Source organism: Frieseomelitta varia, unplaced genomic scaffold (assembly GCF_011392965.1).
Source record: "Frieseomelitta varia isolate USP_RPSP 00005682 unplaced genomic scaffold, Fvar_1.2 scaffold_1027, whole genome shotgun sequence".
Lineage (NCBI taxonomy): Eukaryota > Metazoa > Arthropoda > Insecta > Hymenoptera > Apidae > Frieseomelitta > Frieseomelitta varia.
In genome coordinates this window covers 85184-101985 of record NW_025108670.1, presented here as the reverse complement: position 1 = coordinate 101985, position 16802 = coordinate 85184, and the positions used below count along the sequence as shown (strand labels likewise).

The 16802-nt window shown below is 33.8% G+C and overlaps 1 protein-coding gene across 1 annotated transcript in view; it reads right to left on the bottom strand.

The window, feature by feature from the left end:
• LOC122527668 (rap1 GTPase-activating protein 1) overlaps positions 1–16802 on the bottom strand; it is a 72204-nt gene that overhangs the window by 22672 nt on the left and 32730 nt on the right. The gene's annotated exons all lie outside the window — the stretch shown is intronic.

Below are 16802 nucleotides of genomic sequence, written 5' to 3'. Positions count from 1 at the left end.
CTCCTACTCTTCCTACTCTCGATCGCTCTTTTTTTTCAACTTTCGTTCCGATAATTGTCATTTGCGCGCGTCTCATCGTGCCTTTTAATGGCAATTCTCGAAGAGAAGATTGATAGACTCGCATTTGTTGTCAGAGATATGTTGCTAGAGAATTTTTATTTCAAGCGACATAGCAGAATATTGTTTCTTAATGTATTTAGTACTATTTACATCGAAATTCTGCATCGAGAAATTTATATATTAATTTATATATATTTAAATTTATATATATTTATAATTATTTGTGCTATTTTTATTATTTCATACGTTACGAATCGTAGAAGTGTACATGAAAAGTAATTGGGCGTTACAACAATAATTTATATATTATTAATAATTTATATATTATTTATCTATTATTAATAATTTATATGTGTATAAGTATTAAAGATGATTTTAACGAATATTGTAAGAAAGAAGCTTGTTACAACGGATAGTTGACCCTCTAAAAATCTTTGTAATCTCTGTGAGATGAATAACTTGATAATAATCATAATAATGAAATTTCACAAAAGATTTCTCCAAGTGTTCGGAGACTTTTATGAATAAACCCACGCAGCATACACACAACATCAATGAAAAGAAAAAAAAAAAAAATTCAGGACGTGCGAGTCGTTAATTTTAATACACGCGAACATGAACTAATTGCACATTGCGCGTAAATATTGTTGAACAATCGCGGTGGAGCCGTATAATTATCTTTCCTTTCCTTTCGTTTCTTTTTCGACTGTTATTAAAGCACCACCGCCGGCTCGTACGCTCCTTTATACCTAACACGCTTTTTAATGAATTTCATTTGGCATTGTTGCCAACCATACACGATGGCCCTATACCACATCGAGGTGTAAGACTTCTTCTGCCACTCGCTTTCTACGTTCCTTTAATCCGCCATCCCTTTTATGGCGCACTTTGAATAGTTTTCACTTTAAAGAAGCAGGATAGGACGCGGGGAATTAATGCCGACTATTCACTGCGTGACAGACGCCAGCGAATGATATAACAAACTAATTAAAAGCAAATTGATGAAACTCCATTTTATGCTGCCCTGCATTCATTACCCTTTTATTCCCTCTAATATGCATATCGCGCGATAAATGTACACTGGAGAACCGATTTTACCGAACGGAATTTCATCGTGAGCGAAACTTTTATCGATAACTTTACTACGCGTGTTTTTGACAGTCGACATTCCGTTCCATACTCGATGTACAATCGGACGAGGATTATTCCAGGCTGTCGGCAATCAAAATCCATCGACTTTATCTTCCATTGTTCTTTTCTTTTTTTTTTTTTTTTTGAAATTCGTAACACGAGTGCGAGGTTAATGTTCAATCTTTAAAAAGAAAGTCAGAGAAAAATCTAAACTGAATCTGAAGAAAAAATCCATAGAATGTATATAACATGCGACAACGTACAAAATATTAAAATTATCGTGATATTTACTAAATAACATGAATTTCTATTCACGAAGAATCGCTAGAATCATTGACGATCAAAGTATTAGGGGTACCCATGAGTAATGTCGTTTCCTTCAAATTTAATAAATATCGCCATCTAATGACAATAATTTAACTCATTATAACATAAATAAACTGTATTCCAATTAAATATGTTGACATTTATTGTTAAATTATATTATGGATTAAAACTGTATTAACTGTTAAATAAAATAAAATTTTGCACAGTATCAAAAAATGACACTACTTACGGATAATATAATATAAAATATAAATAATTTTATTTATATATAATATAAATATAATATAAATAATATAAATATAATATCTATATAATATATATAATATAAATAAAATATATATAATATCTATATAATATATATAATATAAATAAAATATATACAATATCTATATAATATATATAATATAAATAAAATATAAATAATTTTATAAACAAAATATAATATAAAATTTGTATCGAAGAAACAAGAAGGAAATTTGAACGAAGATAGCAAGCTTTCATATCTCGTCTATATAGCATTTTGTGAAAAAAAAAGATCATTCAAATCTCTCTCTTTCTTTCGCGTCGTTAAATCTCGAAATCTGCAGAATTTCCATTCTGCGAAATTACGAATTGGTCATTCCGACCGCTCTCCAAGTTCCAGCGTTAATTCCAGTTTAATTCGCAGCGAGCAACAGCGAGCAGCAGTAAGTAACATTAAGGAACAAGAGAAACTTGGCTCGGATGTAATTCACAGCAATTGCACAACTTTTGCTCAACTATGTAATCGCTTTAAATTCCCGGCGTCCGTTCTCTCGTCGTGCGTTAACGTCGATACGTTACATAAATAAAAGAGTGCAATTCCGTGCAATTTCAAAACCGTGTCGCGGCCACCGATCGGCAACAGGCGAAAGAAAACAGCCGCGCTGAGGGAAATCGGAGTATCTTCGACGATAATTTCGCGTGTTCGTGAAACCAGAACGATTGAACCAGCACCGCGGATTCGAAAAAAGGAAGCGGTGGCGAGGTGCATCGATGAATGTCAGTCAACGTAAATGTCGAGTCCATGACGCAGGGCGCGGTTGAGAGTATCGATGCTACTTCCTTATGCTAAATTAAATGGAAAACCTGCGATGATCGAATTATTGCGAGTCAAATCTTCTTCTTATTTCCTCTATGTTTCTACGATACAAATTTTATATGAAAAGGCATTGTCATTTTGTTTTTTGATACTGTTGCAAAATTTTATTTTATTTGACAGTTAATACAGTTTCAATCCGTAATATAATTTAACAATAAATGTTGCTATATTTAATTAGAATATAGTTTATTTATGAGTTATATATTATATATTATATATTATATAACTAATAATAAGTTATCAGTTATATAATATAATATATATAATATATAATATAATAACATATAATATATATAATATATAATATAATAATATATAATATATAATATATTATATATATAATTAGTTTATATAATAAATTATTGTTATCAGTTATAAACTAAAGCCAACAATAATATAAAAACTGTCAATAATAACATACTGATCGATGACAAATGATGATCGTCTGGATCCATGATTCAGAAAAGTCGCGCATAGATATTAGAAGATTCAAATATCGTATTTAGAAATATGTTGGAATTATAGAATCGCTCGACAAGCTACATTTTAATTGTGTACACTGTTAAGAATACTTATCGCGTGATTCGAACATTAAACGCGATTAATTATGTTTTCAGATTAATTATGTAAAAGTATGACAATTTCAAAATAAAATGCAATTTACGTTTGCAGTTTGAAAGCACAGGAATTTACCCAAAATAGTATAAAATACTCAAAATGAGGTAGGTACTTGTTATAAACTTCGATTCCTTTAATTAATTAATTAATTAAAAAGATAAATCTGTATGCGCATACGTTTATACACAAGTTATGGAGAAATTATACGTGGAATTTTCAACTGTGCGATTAGTGCCCCAAATCTTTGCTTTGTTCAAAGCTCTGCTCTACAATAGTTGCAAACCGCATTCTGTGCAAATATTCCGTACATACGTTACAATACTCTACGGAACAGTTAAGGTATCATTTAGAACGTTATGCAGTGTTCCTAATTTTGAGATAAATTAAAGGCTATACGATTAAATAATGAGATAAACCGGGGAACACTTATATGTATTACAACGCTGTAGAATGATACGCTGAGTAATATTGTAGCACGTTCCACTTACCAACGATACACATCTAATTTTACACCTCAATTAGAGTTAACGAGTAACAGTAAATTAGACTCGCCACAAGGACAATACTTTTTCGAAATTCATGCATAATTACGTCTCTCGTAATTAAGATCGATACCAAAATATAGTTCACGTATGTTCACCTAGTTTCAAAATGAGCTGATACCAAGGTGAATAATGGTGAAGAAAAATGAAAAAATAAACAAGATGAAACGAATAATCGAATAAAATGCGAAATAATTAATAGATTACATTTTACGGTACAGTTGCTCGCATTGATGATTCAGACGGGGTTTCGTCGCGACCATAATCGTAAATTTTCATTTTCCAACCTGTTAATTTCAATTAATTTGGTCACCTAGCAGAATCTATAATGCGAGAATGCCAGTGTACATTTCTAGCGAATTGGATCCCGGCCATTTACGAATCTTCGAGTTCGAGTCATTCTCAACGCGCAATAGAACTTTACGGGTACATTCTTTGAAAGGTCAGAACATTTTGCCGCTCTTGCTTCACGATCGTTCTGTTGCCAGTCTGACTCATGAGAATCATGCTCTCAGCCGTATGTTATAATGTACTATATTAATTACATTAGCCGGTAATAAAATGGAGTGAATAATAAAATACCATAAAATGAAAAACACGGTTTCATCGTAATATAATATTTTCCAAAAATTAATTAACTTCGTTTGTCTAATAGACAAAGTTGTGAATTTTTTGACGCGTTAGAAAATAATTCTTCTTCTTTTCCTTCGACAGTGTAAACTCTAAAATTCTTCCGTAAATTAAGTAACAAAAATTATGTTTTACACTTCGACGAGTTCGAATTTTCGTTCATTAAGTAACGAATAATAATTTTTTCCTATTATCCTTATTTCTGTGGATTTTTGCATTTTTAAATTTTCCACATACACACGAACATCCGCAGCGTGATAATTAGACTCTACGTTCATAATTAAATCATTTCTCTTACAACAGATATTATAATTAATATCATTTGAAGATTTTTGCATCTTCAAATTTTCCATGAATGTAAATTCGCAATATGACAATAATATTATAATTATTCCCCAAATTCTCGAGCTTTCCAGGAAGGAACGTAAATTTGCTTAATGATCTTCTGCCATCGATTCGAGAATTTAAACAGCTCTCGTAGGCACAGGAATTCAAATTGGAATATATCCGTACGTCAAAACGAACGACACGACGTGTACACATCTACGAGGAACAAACGATGTTCTAACGTAGCAGACAACCGATAGAAATGTCAATAATTTACTTATCAGACGCTACATTGAAACACGAAATATGTACTTGCTGTTTACGTAATATCGTTCGATTTCTTCTCTGTGAAATCTTTGTATTTAAATCCAAAATAAGCTGAAGCGTTTGTCCAATTATTGCTTGTCGCTCATTAAACTTACTCGGCGAAGTAAAATCTTTTTCTGATAATAAACTGTTATAAGTTTGACACAGTGAATTTTGAGAGCGACAAAGCGTCTCTTTTTGTACAAAGTTATACAAAATTGGATTTTAAAGAGAACGAGAACCGCGAATCACGAAAATGTGTAATAAATTTATAATAAAAATATATTATAAATATATAATATAATATATAATAAAAATTTTGTAATAACCTTAGTTTCTTTTCAATTTATTAAATGATAACTTGTGAAATGAATGTATACTCGTAGCGCTTCAATCATAATTCTTCTACGTTGATTAAAATTTTTCAACATGCTTCTGAATATTTATATATATATAATACGTATATTTTTAGCGAATTTACTATTTCTTTCGATATACATATGTATAAAAATAAATTATTTAATAAATGTATTAAACTGTATTTTATATATATGTTTTGTATTTTATACATCAATATATCTGTATTTTAAATGTGTGTGTGTGTGTGTGTGTGTATGTGTGTGTAAAAATAAATTAAATTTAATAAATGTATTAAACTCGTATCTCGATGAAAACGTCGATGTAAAACATTTTTGTTAGCCATCGATACTATTCGTGGGAACTTGACGCGAATAAAACGTTCTCGAGAAAATCATTTTACGCGAATTTATATTTCATACTTGGCAGAAATTATTTTACTGCCGAAATATATACTCTTACGAGGATGGGTGTTGCGGTGCTATAATGTAAGTAATGCAACACACACGTTGCACAGTGCATCGAACACATGGTGTTGCAAGCAGGTGGCATATGCTGCCGAAATACATATCAACGGTTGAACGTTATCACGTGTCGCACGAAATATCGATTATCGGGGACCGATTCCTGATGCGAAATACGGCTTTCGATAATTTCTCTCATTGTTCCCCATTACACGACTAACTGTCTGTAAGCCATCTATCCACAAAGACAACTCGATTGCTATTAATTCGATAAGATTAACTTCAACGTCCTCTATTTTAAATGATAGTTTTTCGACTCGGAAGAAGCTGACAAGTACAAGGACGCATCATGTACATAAATGCACAAGTTATTCAAAAATACGTAGAATATATAAAAAAAAAAAGAGTATTAATTATAATTTTATATAGAAAAAATAATTTTCTATTTACGCTCCATTTTTTTAATGGTATTCACGAAAATTTAAAAATACACAGCCTACTGATAAGTATTTAAAATATTAACCGAGAGATACTACTCGATCATATTATAAATTTTATTTCAGTAAATTATTACCTTTCAGCAAATAAGTACTGATGTTAACTATCGACTCGAGTGACGACTCGTCTAAGAGAAACTGAATTACAAACAACAGAAGAAAAACCTATAATACTTGCAATAACATTTAACTTTTAGGACTTGGGATCGTTCAAGTTTCCAACTCTATAAAATTCTTATTTACGAATTTATCACTTTGACCAGTTTAATAGTTCCGGTGTTTGATTCAAATTAGTCGCGACGTTCGTCTAAAATAATATTTCATCAACATAAAATGCGAGATTATTAAAGGAACTAAAATTACTTATACAAAGCACATTGAATTTCAAAATAGCACATTTTGTATAAACGTTACACGCTCGTTTTTTTTTCTCTTGATACTGAAAGCACGAAACGCGAAATTACACCGAGCTATTTCACAATTTATTTTTACAACGTCGTCCCATAATATACCAATTTCAGCTGTCGTTAAACAGCTGCAATTCGACTGAATGTTCGCACGAATGAATTAAAAATACCAAATACATTCTCCGCGGCACGTTACGGGTAACGACGCGGAGAATGTTCGGGATAATTCAAACCCTTTGTAAAATTAACGAAGCAATTGAATTTGATTATCACGGGCGAAATGATATCGAAATTTTAATAATTCCGTCTCGCTAAAATAATCTAGACCATTCAGCCTCTGTTCTATTTGGCATAGCACCGGATCGAGTGTTCAACCTCTTGCGCTGGAATGTCGAGAACTTTTTGTCCCTTGAAAATTGCAATATTTTCTCAGTTCTAAGTATATTTATGTACGACCCAGGTAAAACAAATAATAAATTTGTTAAATCACTTCTCAATAATTTCTATCCGGTGATATCACACCGGCGAAAGTTCGAAAAGGAGGCGACGAGTTATTAGTATACGGTTTTGGCCGCTCGTTATGGTCCGCAATCAGCTGCCAGCGCAAGTGGTTAACACGTTTTTGTTTCTTCGCTCCACGTGAGCGAAAATTTTTTTTCGTCGTCGCACGCGTGGCGTGTGTACAATTCATAATTATGAATCGTGAATGTGGAGCACGTTGCACGTTGATACATGACATCGCTCGTGTACCACAATATCCCGGACACGTGTATAAACTGGGGCGGTGTAATAAAATACGCATACCTTATTTTAATTGTTGATTCGAATGATTTAAAATTCAAAGTAGCTCTCTCTCTCTCTCTCTCTCTCTCTCTCTCTGGTCTCTTTCGATCAGCTGAAAGATCGATGTCTATTTACACACTGCTGTTTAGGATGTGTGAAAAGCGTTTTCAACTTGAGAGCGATGTTTTTTTTTTTTTTTTTTGAACTGAAGTCGGAATTAATTCAACAGCTTGTATCAGTTTTGAAACTAATTAGTTAAATACATTTCACGGATTTTCTGTGAAAAAATCCCTTGGCAGGATTAATATATTGAAATATCGTTAATACGCTTGATTCCTGAGTGCGAGAAAATAAAACGAATCGGACGAACGAGTTTCCCAGCAAAATGAAACTGGAAACTGAATTCTCGGTGTAGAGTGCGTGGAAAAAGAAGATTTCGATATTTCACGCAGCAATGGAAGCGCGAGTTTTCCTCTTTTTTTTTTTCCCCTCCCTCGAACGCGTTCGTTCGTTGGATCTTAAAAAAATGGTAAAAATTAATAATTGTGAAAAGTGGAAAATATTATTCACGCGTGTATAAATGCTTGGATCGATTGCGTTATTCTATATATGATGACTCGTGAAAATTTATTACGTCGATTCAAACTGTCGTGATTATCTGTAATATCTGTTATGCCTTACTTTGCGATTTATTTGATACGAATATTCCTGTCCAGAAAATTTAATTCCACTGTTATTTCCTACCGTGTAATTCACACGAAGAAAACTAAAATTTTTGAATGAATTTACATTTAGAGAAACGTTTTTTTTTTTTTTTTTTTTTTTTTTTTTTTTTCTTTGATTGACTGAATTTGGTAGATTTACGAATTCTCTCCTAAGAAAACCAACACACCTCGATAAGTTAATTTAGACACACTCAGAAAAAAAAAACACTATCTTGTTCTTTGACTTGATTTATAAACCGAATTTGGTGGATTCACAAACTATTATAATGTATTTTCAAATGACACAGTGGAAAATTTCGCGAGCGGATGTAACTCGTCGAAAAGACAAGTGTATTGAATTCAGTACGTACAAAGAACACTCGCGAAGAATATAGCGGCGGGATTCGTTTGTTTTCACTGGGAAGCTGAATTTCGCAGCAGAATTCCAGCATGCGAAAGACTGGGCAGAAAAGGAGCGATTAAGATTTAAGACTAAATCAAGTTTGTTAAATCAACCATACTGAACGCCACTTTCGAAGCCTTTCCCCAGTAAGTTGATTATGCGACCTGGCCACCCTTCGTTCGATGGAAAATAAACTGCGGCCGAGAATAGCAACCGAGAAACAGGGAAAAGGAGCGTAATTATTTCACGTAACGAAATTCCGGTCGTTCCGTCGAAAGCGCAAATAGAACATATCCGATGGGCCAGGTAATAAAAATAACACGCTATAAAAGGGTGGCGGACGCTAATAATAGGAGCATATGGTGTTGCCCGGCAGATGGTTCTATAATACGAACGACCACTCGTGAATATCCGTACGATATCGGGCGACCAATCATTTATTTCAATTTCCAGCTGGTTCCACGCGCGCCGAAACCTATGTACCTGCCAGCCTTTTCTCGTTTCAAACGCACATTACTTCGCGATCAAAAGGAGCAACTTGCAATTGGTTTCTCTTTTTCACTTCTGAGAGAATTACCGACGACTGAGATATATAACGAATGATAACATAATATAATGTAACATATATGTATAATACTTCGGAATAAATTATTGTCGTCGATACACCGATAGTAAATTTTCACTGCACTTTTAAAAAATTATAGGAAAATCACTTTGACTTCTATTCCAAATTGTAGAAGAAATTGTAGAGTGGTCACTGAGAGACTGAACAGACTGTCTTTTTAATTTTTTGTTATTTTATTTGGAAATATAATTAGTGGATTTTTTTCGGTATTTTGTGTAAAAAAACAACATGAAATGACCACCTGCTTATAAATACGTGCTTTTTAAAAATTTTCAGTTTTTCAGTGGCCACCCTATATTTGTAGTAAAAAAAATTAAAGCAAAAGGAAAGTTAAGTTAGTAATACAATAAAGAACACAAGTTCTTAATATCTCAATATTTCAAATATTAATATATTTTGTTAAAATACACTCGAGTGATTTCTAAAAATACACCGTCATATATATGAAATTTCTACAGGAAATCATAAATTAATCATTTTGACCACTTTAGTAATAGCAGTGTTAAAACGATTGGTGACATTATCGTCGCGTGATCCTCGATGTTAATGGACGATGACGTTACCGCGGCGTAAGTCGTGTGATCGGCGAATGTTACGATGATTTAACAAGTTTTGTAAATTCTCGATAGAAATTGCCGGTGTGGTCGATCGTTACAACGTTAATTACACGTATTCACTGGCGTTAATAAATTATTTGCTCATCGTCCTGAAATATCTCTGATTTACATCATCGAGCATCAATGTTGGTCAACCGTTGTTACAAATGACGTTCGTACGACGTTCGTAGACGCGATGAAATAAAAAATAAAAGCTGACAGGTAAAATAAAGACGATTAAAATGAATCCAGCGCTGCGATCGAGGAGCATTTTAAAAAGTTACCGTTTGGTGTTTGGCTGTGAATATAGACGCGAAACTTCCCCGTTTGAACAGGTTTCAAGAATGAGTAAGATTTTAACCGCTTGCGCTGGCAATTGATTGCGGACCATAACGAGTGACCAAACCGTATAATTTGTCGCTTTCTTTTTGAACTCGTCGTTATGATATCACCGGATAGAAATTATTGAGAAGTAATAAATTTGTTATTTATTTTGCCTGTTTTGTTTTACTTAAATATATTTAAAACTGAGAAAATATTTCAATTTTGGAACAAAAAGTTCTCGACGTTCGTGGCAAGAGGTTAACCACTTGCATTGGCAATTGATTGCGGACCATAACGAGTGACCAAGCCGTATACAGTAATTCGTCGCTTTCTTTTTGAATTCGCCGGTATGATAGAAATTACTGAGAAGTAATAAATTTGTTATTTATTTTGCATATTTTGTTTTACTTAAATATACTATAAAGTGAGAAAATATTACAATTTTGGGACAAAAAATTCCCGACGTTCGTGGCAAGAGGTTAACCACTTGCATTGGCAATTGATTGCGGACCATAACGAGTGACCAAGCCGTATACAATAATTCGTCGCTTTCTTTTTGAACTCGCCGCTATGATAGAAATTACTGAGAAGTAATAAATTTGTTATTTGTTTTGCATATTTTGTTTTACTTAAATATACTTAAAACTGAGAAAATATTGCAATTTTGAAACAAACAATTCTCGACGTGCAAGTTATTCCAGCACAAGTGGTTAACAAGACTGCGAGTGCGGTGAGCCACGATTAACGGAATGGCAAGCGGAGGCAAGCAAACGAAACGTAGGAAGCGTAGGAAAGGAGAGAAAATAATAAATAGACGAGGAGATAGAAGAGGAAAAGCAAAGTCTCAGAATTTAAAAGTAACGCGGATGTGCGCGATCGCTCGGATTACGCAGTTTCAAAGTCTTCGTCTCTCTGGCTTCAACTTCCTACGGAGTTTCTGATGTCGGCCATACTGTGTGCCATTCGTCGTCCCTCGAAGAACTCGCTCTGCCTGCCCTCTGTTCACCGTTCTTCACTAATTTAAGTGGCTCTAAATTCGTGTACGACAGCGAACGAGCAACAACGAAAAAAACGAAAAAGAAACGAGGAGCTGGAGGACCGTAGTTATAGCGGGAAAACGAAAAGAGAAAGGGACGATGATCTTTCCTTTCGTATAGTTCGCGCGCCGTTTCTCCGCTCCCTTTTCATCTCTGTTGAGCCAAATATAAACCCGATGGCTGTTCGAAGCTTTCGGGAAGAAGGAACGACATTAACCAGCGGTGAGAAGAGGATGGAGGTGGGCGAACGAGACAAAAAGTTGAGCAGTGACAGAAACTCCATCGCCACTCCCGTTCGATCCTATCTTTGGATCGCGAGTCGATTTTACGGGGGAAATCCCGTTGCTTCGAATAATCGAGGCATCCGCGAAATTCGAAGTAGGTTAACGTATACACACGTGCACGCGCGGTACGCCTTGCAAGCATAATGTTCGGCTATCCGGCAGGAAATTGCTTCCAACTCTGTTCTCGCGTCGTGTATTTACTTTGTCAGAAAAATGGCATTTTAATTCTGAAATTACTCGTTTCATTGCGACACGACTGCATTATATTATATTACGTATTGTGTTATAATACATTCAATGGAATATTATACTATAGCCATGTATCTTATAAAAATGCACGATCGAAACGTCTTGGAAACTTGGTTCCTTTTATTTAAAATTACTTATTTTGTTACGATATACTTTGATATATTCTTATTTCATTATGATATATTACAATTGTATATTCATGATACATTCAATGCAATATAATATTATAGTCGTTTCATTTCACAAAAAAAAAAAAAAAAGAAAGAAAAGAAAACGCACCATTGAAACGTCTTGAAAATTTGTTATTTTCCATTTGCTGTTTAAAGGGAAATTTCGCCGACAGTTGGCACGTCTGTCAATCGCTGATCGACACGAGTCACGGTTGATCGGCAACTAATTGACGTAACATTAAACAGGAAAACCGATTTATATAAACCTAACCCGAAACCCATACGTATTAACGAGAGTACAATCTTGTTACGTATAATTGGAAACGAAATGAACGGCGGCAGAATCAAAGTGGCTGATCTATTAAAGCGTCGCTCAGGAACAGGCGTTGACCGTTTAATTAACAGTAGCATATGTACATCCGGCATGTGTTTGAATAGTCATTTAATTGTTTATTTATTTCATACGTCTACCTTCAATTCAGAATGGAGGATGAGGGAGGAGAGAAATAATAAAATATTAATAGCGAGTCACTTAATCGTGTGGCATCGTGACGTGACGACTCGCAATTAACTATTAATTATAAGTTCTCTCAGAAATAAAATTTAACATCGTTAACTTGAGGGTATCTCTATGAAATTTTATTTATTTTATACCCGGTTAGAAAAATACCAAATGACAATTTTTCACTGTCAAATAAAATTCCCGCCGAAGGCATTAAAGTGAAAAAGAAAAAAATAGATAACCCATAGAATACAATGGAGTGTACAAACTTTTATTTATATATCTTATATATCTTACGAAGAATCATTTCAAATCTCTGTCAAAAATTGCAAATCAATATTTTGATCATTCTGGCTCAGTTCTAATGTTAATTCTCCTCTTGTAAATAAATAAACTTCCTAACTTGTAAGTTATTAACCTTCTTAAACTATGAAATTATTTAAAAGTTCAAATTCCGATTGTTAGAATTCTGTTGCTACGGAGAACATTTCGAGTCGATGGAATCTTCCATCAGAGAAATCGTAGGCGTGACAGTTTCACGCTCTCGTGTCAAACATTTTTCGCGATGAATTCTACTTTTGCCGCTGTTGGAGAAACGGCCAGAGCGAAAGAATTTCTAGCAGGCTTTCTTTTTTGTGTGGAAACCGTGAGAAGTCGAAAAGAAAACGGCGTTCCACTTGCTAGAAGCTCAACGGGCTAGAAATCATAACACTGGGAGTTTAAGAACGATGAAAAACAATTGCTATTATGCCTGCTTTTCTTGCGGATTTTCTGCGCGCAGAGAGCAGCTAGAAGCAACAAACGCGAGGTGGTGGCCTTAATCGCGATTCAAATATTTAAACACGACACGCCAGGCCTTGTATATATATACGATTTCGCGATTGAGACTTACCACTTTGCATGCGCTTCATACGATGTTTTATTAATGAGAATCCGAATGAGATCCAGCGAGTCGAGTTTTGCGAATTTCTCAGTATTTTCCTTACCGAATTCTCGTCAGAATGTTGTTAAATGAATTGAAAGTGCACTGTATCTCATAAATATTGTCAAGTAACCTGTTCCTTTCTTTCGGTCTCTTTGTGACAAGAAGTGATACAAAAAAATATAATTTTTATAATTAGTAAAATAATTAGCTGACGACTGATCTTTCGCAGCTTTTCTTTCCTTTATAAAACGACGATAGAATTTTCTTGAATTCACCTAATGTGTTCATACTAGTCGACGGTTATTTATTTATGGTCTCGAACCATTTGTAAAGTTCTCGTCATTTTTATATTAAAATCATAGTGTAAAATAGAGCGGAAATTTGGTGAAGATAATATAAAGCTTAAAAGCTGGAACAGCCTTCCTATCGAACGACAGGCAACTCGAACAGGCTGGAAATATCAAGCTAGTATTTAAGTAAATATCATCTTCTACCACGGTTATGTGTTAATAGGTAAAAGCTATTTCCATACACTGTGACGTAATGATGCACAATTTGTCGTAAATGTCTAGAGGTGAACGGAATTTATAGCCTGTTCAAATTCGCCGTTACGATTATCACCGACTCGTAAAAATCATCAAATTTTATGCGCGTATTTTCCACGTGCATTGGAAATTCGTTAACAATTCGAACACGAATAACGGATAATGAAATTTTGCTCCACGTCGTGCAGCAATTCACCGAAGGACACCATGTATCGCCAAATGAATAATTTATTATTATCAATGAAATAATTCATTTTTTGTTGGCCGACGTATACATATCGTATGCAGCACAGAAAAACTCAAGAAAATTGGAAATTAAAGAAACGTTAATTTTTTCGAACGTTTGCATCAAAGAAACATGTATTTTTAAAAAAATAAATATGTATTTTAAACTCAACTTACTTGCACGAGCATTTATTTTTTGCTTTACTAACCAATTAACCTAAACCGATTAATGCGTTTATTTCTATTTTTTATCAACATGTATTTACACTGACGTTGTTTTTTTTTTTTTTTACTTTTACTAACGTTTAACGTTAACGTTTATTTTTATTTTTCTACTAACTGTAACGCGAGTAAATAACCTTTTACACGTGCAGCTGGTCACAGAACTTTCACAGATTACATTGTCAAACGAAATGACGTAACCGTGTTTGAGCAAGATGATTTACACGGAGAATACAACTGATAAATCGTCGACAATTACAAACTAGTTGGGAGTAGCATCGAACATATCGGCTTTCCAATTTACATACATTCGTACAAACATTACACGCTAAAAAACAATGTTTGTTACCGCGCGTGTCTCTGTTACACACGTCGTGATGCAGAATTAATCGGTCGCATCGTACAACTTGCGAAACGTAATATTTCGCTATAAATAAACGTTTGATCATTGACGCGTTTGATCATTGACGCGTTTGATCATTGAACCCAATCCAACCAAATAAAGGGCTCGACGGAGCAAATTTTTCCGCGACATTGCCAATAAATTTTCGCGAGAGCTAAATAAAGATTTAAATGTTGAAAAAAATTTGAAAACAATTATTGTCGCGTACACAATGGTAAATAAAATTTGCAAAAATTTAGAAAGAAACCATATATGCAATTATAAACAAGAAAATTGAATTTAATAAATGAAAAACGTACATATTACGTTATATTATTAATTATATATATTTTTACGAAAATTTAGAAAGGAACTATATATGCCATTATAAGCAAAAAAATTGTACAATATATATATATATATATATATATATATAATATAAATATTATATAATATCATATAATATAAATTGTATTATATATGTATATATAAGTTAATGCTATGTAAGTTATCAGATAACATAATAAATTAAATCTAATACAAATATGTTATAAGATAACATAATAAATTAAATCTAATACAAATATGATAAAATTAAATGCCATTCGTACGAACGCTAACACTTCTCATTTTCCATTTACTTGTATCAAAGAGAATTAATTGCGTTTATTTTAGTTCTTTTCATTCCTTCGATTTTAATTGCCTGCCACGGCAAGTTGTCGTCCCTGGATTTTCATAAATCGACTTTCCGGCACGATTAATTACGCAATGGGCATATTTATCACCAGCTGGAAAACTGTGTCTCCAACTGGTGACACTGAAAGACCGTTGTCGATCGTGTTTACGCAACTTCACGTCGTTTCGTCTTCGTTTTATTGCGTAATATGTGTATTCGCCCGCGCACTTAAAAATATCCTGAACGACAGACGTGGCTTTTCATTTTTCCGCACATACGCGCGAGCTCGACAGTTCTATTCTCGAGTCGTTCGAGAAAATTCGTAACGAAACCGAAGGAAATTTTAAGGGGAAGGAAGAAACCGACTCGAGAAAATCATGAAAATAATAATCTGAGAAAATTTTGTGTAAATTTCACGAGCATTTTAAAAGGAAGAAGAAAGAGTTTAAAGAAAATTTCAAGAATGTCTCGAGAGAAATATTTCCGAAAAAGAGAGAAAAACTAGCAAATTAAAACACACTGGTTCGGATATTTTTAAATTTTGCTAACACCTGATCAATCCAATATCTATCTATAGCGAATATTTCCAATAATCCAGCACTAATACGTTATTAAACAAACGTATATCTGAACATTCGACAATTCTTACGCGAGAAAGGTCGCCGCCTGTCCATCGAGTAATTTTTTTTACGCGATAACGTGAGTTCCTGTCCCGATACCCCTGTACGCCGATAATGAACACGTAATTAACCAGTCTACTGCGAAGTATGAAACGTCGACCGTGGGCAAGCGATAGCAGCGATTGCACGTGTGAACATTGACTACTCTCCTCGCATAATCGCGACCGCGAATTTTCTCTATGTTAATTGCCAGCCTTACGCCGCATACCAGATTCTTCTTCAGGTATTCTAACGAAGCGCGATTGTAAGCACACGCGAGAGAAAGAGATCGTAGCGGGCGATTATTTTCAAATAAATGCCAGCCAACCAATTTATAGTTTCGCAGACAGTGGCGTGATCTTCTATTTCTTTTTCTCGTTAGTTGAAACTTTTTTTTGTTTCAACCAGACAGAAGAGAATTTTTCCATCGTACGTAAATATGTAAATATCGGAACGTTAGTCATCGTTCATCGGATCACGTGAGAGAATTTCAACTTGCAGAGTCGTATCGATTTACGATCAGTTGAAGGATAAAATCTATTGTATTATAATTATTATTAATTGTTAATTTATAATATAATTAAGAATAATTTTGAGAACTATTATAAACTCGAGAATCGAGAAGAATATAATAAAAATATAAAACGAGACTGTTTTATATTTCAAGTGAAACTAATTTTAATTTAGCAAAGTAATGACAATAAA